The following is a 6,393-nucleotide window of genomic DNA, read 5'->3' as shown; positions in this document are numbered from 1 at the left end:
ATAAATCACCACACTTAGCCTGGGGATAGTTTTGATATAACATACTTTATATGATAATCAGTCTAATATACACATGCCATTGCTCCCATCATTATGGCTTTCAGCAGCTCACCTCAGTCAGCTTTTTGTTAATGCTGCTGTCAGTGGGATTCACTGCTGTGGGTGCTGGAATCTACAGTACACATTCCTAGCTTTGCCTATTTTCTTATCTTTTTCAGTTGGGAGTTAGATATTTAAACCATTCCTTAAATGGAGAAACGAAAACTTCTAGAACTTTCCCAAATAGAGCTAATAAATAAGGGGAGGAGTTAAAATTCAATCACCCTTATGTTTAATGATGTTAAAATCTGAGTTTTCATGATTTCATGATTTTAATGAATTCAAGATAAGATAATCGATATTGGCCAGTAAATTCACAACTGCTGAGAAAGAAAGAGATGGAGAGACAGACAGACACAGAGAGTGACAGAGAAAGACAAAGAGAGACAGAACTAAAGAGACAGTTTTTCTCATAGAGTTTATTTTAAAACAAGTATCCAATTTGGCTCAGCCAACTTCAGCCCTCCATTCTATCCTCAGTCCCCCTGGAGGGAATCCTCCTGGTCACCTCCAGTTATTGTTACTCTTTTGCTTCTTTCCTAGTTAGTAATTAATATTTATCAATTAATTTATAAACATACTAAACAAGAAATAAAGTTCAAAAACGGCAGTCAGTCTCTGGTTTCTAGAACAAACCCATTTACATGATAACAATGTACAGGAGAATTTGGTAGGTCTTTGCAAATGCAAATTCATCTAGTGAGTTCTGTGAGATATTGACAGCTGAAGTCAGATTTTAGGATTCAAAATCATTTTGATTAGCTTAATAGAGATAATTTCTCTGTTTCTTTTATATTTATGAGATAATTGTCTCAGATACTTAACTCTTTCAATGTTCAAATCACCCAGAATCTTTTCATGGCCATTTTTCGTTTTTTTTTATTAATTAAAAATTTTCATTTATTTTATGTCCCAATTGCAGTTTTCCCTCCCTCTTCTCCTCCCCTCCCTTCCTCCCTTCTCCCCTCTACTCCCTCTCCAGCCCTGCCTCATCCTAGCCATTTTTTAAACTTCACACTGACAATAACTGCATCGCTCATGGACCATGTAGAAAAGGCATTTGGAGATTGTCTCCTGGTTGAATGGCTGATATCTTCACCCATCTCCTGATTTCTACATTCCTCATTCTGGCATGGTAACTCACGCCTTCCAGCACATTGCCATTCTCTGAACCATTATAAATGGAGATAGCTTTATTTTAATGCAAGTAATTGTGTTTCCTTTGATGTCAGAAGTGCTGTTTAAGTCTGGCTGACTTTTAAAGTATGAGACTATTTTTTTTTTCTTGTAGGATTTGGCTTTCATTGCCTTTTTCCTTCATCAGATTCTTCTTCTGCCAAGTTCAGTTCGAGGTTTGCATGTTCAGGTTTTGGGGGGTTTGTTTCTCTGAGTGCAAATGGAGTTCAAGCTTCTTAAAATAGGGGAGATTATGGCTCCCTTCCCCCCTTCCCTTTAAAAAATGCTATGGTTCAACACTATTTGATTTAGGTTAAAACTAAAAATAAGTCCTCCCCAGTTGTGACTAAACAAGGAAAAGTTCTCAGCAAATGTGCTTAAAAAAAAATCATAATGGAGTGTAAAGGAAGCAAATGAAGAATGGGCTTTGCTTTTGAGATTTAACCTTGATAAAATATCCTCCTTTGGAAAATGGCTATAAGCCCAAACTCTCAATGTTCTGGAGGTTGGATAGTCTCTATTAAAACCTGATTTCATTGTAAATTTAGTTATTTTTGTCAAAACATTAGATTTTTAATCATCTAATCTTTAAAGCAGGGCATTGACTTGCATAAATACCTGAGAATATAAATTACCAAGAAATATTGACCAAGGGATACAGGATATCATTTATATATGAGGAGTGTCGGTGAAAAGTGAGTTTTTAATCTTCTGAAATTACTTTTTATTTCAACTTTAGTGGCTTCTCCTTCAAACCATGCCCAGATTTTACCTTTCTAGTTAACTCTTAACAACTTTGAAAAACCTGAAAATTGAATTAAACTTTGAAGGTTGAGTTTCAGAATGCAAGCTGGAAACCAAACGATTTTCTTTCTTAAAAATTGTGGTCAACTTGCCTTAAAACTGTCAAACCACGCTGTTAAAAAACCAAGCTTTTCAGTGAGACTTGCAAGCTAGCTAAGGTCAATGGCTTAAATGCAGCTGACAACCAGCACAGGCAATGACAGAATTCCACTATGAACACTTTTATCAGGGCCTGAAGCCCCCACGAGCCACTGTAATTGCATTTCCCAAGACAATCTATTTACCTTTTCTGGTCTCTGTGAGCTTTAGAATAGAAACACTAAATTCTGAAGTCAAATGTCTGAAGCCGGGTGTCCCAGCTTGTATCTGACTCATCTGGAGAAATGGTTTAAGCAGAGACTGCTGACATCTATAGTGCTGACATGGAAGGCCTGCAGAGGAGTGTGACAAAGTTCAGCAAGTTTTTTACCATGCTGGCTCTTTCTTTTTCCGGCCCACAAACTCAACAACTTTAAAAGCCATTGATCTAAAAATGTGATGGCCATTCTGGTGTTTGGTGTTAACTTCTATTTTATGAATGAGATTATGTTAATGAGTATACATGTGAGTCAACCTACTTCAGAGCAGGTTAGCTATGATAGTGTGCAGTAGCCAAAGCAACTAGAGTCTGGAGTCTTGCTTTTGTCTTCTGAAGGGAAAATTATGCTGCTACTCACTAGCATTTGTCCTGTTGATAACATGTCTTCCTTTCCCCCAAATAGTAAAATAACTGCAATCCTTTATTAATCTAATTTTCTTTTTCCCAAAATAGTAAAACAACTTTAAATAACCCAATTTAAACTGTTGTAAAGTTGTGTCACCCTCAGTAAATATCAAAAACCATGTAGTAATGGAACAAAGTGTCTGGGCTGTTCCTGATGGATTCATGTTGGGCAGGCTCTTATCCTGCTGTCAAGGGGTTTTTATTGCCTGGCACCCATGATGCCAAGATTTTCCTGGGTATTTTAGTCTCAGTGATATCTTTTAGATATATGCAACACTCAACTGGGAGCTGTGACATTAAAGTCTTTAGTGAGATACAGAGTCACAACTTGGAGTCATTTCTCAACTCAGTCTTCTCTTTGAGACTTAAGAGCTTCAAGTCAATCAAAGAAGATTACTCCACACACCTTGCCAGCCATCAGCTTCCCAATGCCACACGTTTTCAGAGGCTACATGATACACTACATGGAGACTGATATGGCTTGTCTGGAGTTAATGTGTCCTGAAATCTCTTTTTATGTCTGCTTTCCATTTGTTTAACACTTTTGCTTTGGGGTAATGTGATGGAAGATAACTTTCAAATAAACTAACATCTCAATTTTACATTTTAAAAGTTTATTTTCTCTTTTCTTTTCTTTCTTTCTTTTTTTGGTGGAGAGTAAAGGAAAATTATTAGCAGGCTTTCATTAGGACAGCAATGGAATTGTGTCTAAAGCCTGTCTCTAATGGGCTCATTAATTTTACTTATTATTCTAGCCCTCATCAGGCTTAACTACAGTTCATTTAGTTTTTATATTCAGACCATTTATGCTTCATTATAATAGGAGACTGTGAGAATGTGGATAAATTAAATCCATGGTTCCATGATTAAGTGCATAGCACGTTAACCCTCTAGACAATAGGGCGCAGGAGTGGCGGCTCTGTCTCATTTCTCTTTGACTCATACAGCAATGAGTAAAAGGCTGTATATATTGCAGTATATACAGCCTTTTACTCACTGCTGTACCTTTAGCCCTGTATTTTCATTTGGTTTAACCTTTATTGTTAAAGAGAAAATATTCTTTATCTTAGGGGTTTCCTCAAATGGACTATGCAAAAAAATATATACCAAATATGTAGCTTCATGCTACATTCAATTAGGGATAGCCTTTGATTCCAATAGCTATTTTCAATTTCACTTGCTGTTTTCCTTACTACTACTACTACTACTACTACTACTATTAGTAGTAGTAGTAGTAGTAGTAGTAGTAGTAGTATTTATGGTTTCAAATTCTGTGCTAGTGTCTTTAATGAAAAATTCATTTAGAAAAAAAGGAACTGGCTTAGGTTCTCTATTTTTTCCCCTTGCCCAATATTGTGCTAATTCTTTCATATTCCTGTAGTTTGAATTACTGTTTAATTAGACATCATCAAGCAGTCTAATCTGGAGCATATCTCAAGGCCCTTAAGGATATAAAATTATGATAAAATGACAAAGTAGTTAAAAAGATAAAGAGAATGTTATCCATTCACAGCCAGGACTGCTTGCATATGACTGATTCTTCCTAGTGAGTCAGGGAGATGAGCTCTCTCGAATTCCTTTCATCTCCCCTGCGACACACAGTTGTTCTGAGTGTTCAGTACAAGTTTACATGTTGCTGGAGAGCTTCTCTTCAGGTCCCACCAAGCCTCACCGTCCCACAACCCACATATAAAATAATCACTCAGACGCTTATATTACTTATAAACTGTATGGCTGTGGCAGGCTTCTTGCTAACTGTTCTTATATCTTAAATTAACCCATTTCTATAAATCTATACCTGACCACGTGGCTCGTGGCTTACCGGCATCTTTACATGTTGCTTGTCCTGGTGGTGGCTTGCAGTGTCTTCCTCTCCTTCACCTGTTTCCCAATTCTCCTCTCTCCTTGTCCCTCCTATACTTCCTGCCTGGTCACTGGCCAATCAGTGTTTCATTTTTATAGAGCAGATATCCACAGCAGCTCCAAGTGTCTGTATGTTGTGCTTTAAAAGGTCTTGTGAGAAACTAGTTTGTTTTTGTAGATAAGCCATCAAGGTGACCTTCAAATAATAGCATTGATATACGGGGAGGCTCCCCTCCAAACCCAAGGCTTGAGCAGCTGACCTGTACTGCCTGCTTCTGTCTCTGAAACACTGCCATTCTTTTGTTGGCCTCATAGTGCATGGTATGGGGTTATATAAGGACATTTTAATATAAGTATATAAGGTATTAAATGCACATCTGCCCTCATGTCACATCACCCTCCCCCATTTAGTTTCCTGTGATTTCCCCGGACAGCTTTATTTCTACTTTCATGTCATATATAGAGAAATAATTTTATGTAGATGTTTGTTTATGAAATCTGGGAATCACAAATGAGAGAAAATGTTTGTCTTTCAGAGACTGACTTTTCAACAATCTCTCTCCAGTTGCATCCATTTTCCTGTAGATAATGTAACTTTGTTCTCCCTTGTGGTTGAAAGAATAAAACTACCATTCTGGAAAAACAACAACAAAAGAGACCATTATCTCCTCCTCCTTTAAAACACAGTTTTCTACATGAAGTGGGTGTGGGTTATCCTGTATGGTGGCTAGATTAAGCCCAAAATACTATTTCATGTGCAAATCCATATCTTATTCTATTTGCAGTACTGAGGATTGAATGAAGGGCTTCATGCATGCTAGAAAAGATTTTGAACATTGAGCTACATTGCAGTCCCATAAACCTTTTTTTTAAAAATCATTTAATATCTAAAATATTGAAGAAACTGTAATGTTACTACATTCAGTGACTTATGCTAACCGATTGCATGTTTTACTTATACATGATACTTCACAAAGGGTTCATTTCTCCAGAGCCTTAGTCCAACAAAGAAGGATGACAAACAGATGACCCAGGTATTTTCTGCTTTCTGCCCTTTCAATGACCAGGTCATATCGATTTCCTGGGCATCAGCTGACCCAGGTGTAACTCAATAGACTCTATTTTAGAATTAGTGCTGGTGGCAGGACTTGGAAAGTCCTTTCACATTCAGTCCAGGTACTGTGCTGTACAACCTAGGGGTGTGACTCACACAAACTCATAGAAGTCTGACTTTTCTTCTGCTTTGTTTCACCCACGAAGCCTTGGTTTAACAATCCACTATGAGACTATTAGGTAATCACACTGCCCCTGGGTTGACAGGATGGTACATTAATGAAATGATTTGTGCACTCTTCCACAAATGACACAGAGAACAGAAGCCCATCAAGCATACCTAGTAGATTTGCTTTGTGTTGTTTTTTTTTTAACCTCTTAATCCTTAAATGGAAGGGCTTTAGGGACTTCTCTGGAACTGAGCATGTACATGCAGCCCTGGACATCACTTAGGCAGGGATTCCAGAACTAAAAGCAGTATTTTTAAAACCTCATTAAATGCAACCACAGCTTTTGTTCTGTTTTGAAGAGTACAATCATTCACCCTCCCATGCTACTACATCTAACGGACACACAAGCGTCCTATGGATTAGCAGCTTAGAGTGCGACATGTAGAGGAGAATATTGGGGCTCTG

This window comes from Peromyscus leucopus, chromosome 12 (genome assembly GCF_004664715.2).
Source record: "Peromyscus leucopus breed LL Stock chromosome 12, UCI_PerLeu_2.1, whole genome shotgun sequence".
Lineage (NCBI taxonomy): Eukaryota > Metazoa > Chordata > Mammalia > Rodentia > Cricetidae > Peromyscus > Peromyscus leucopus.
The sequence above is the reverse complement of the archived record's forward strand: the minus strand, read 5'-3'. Positions refer to the sequence as shown.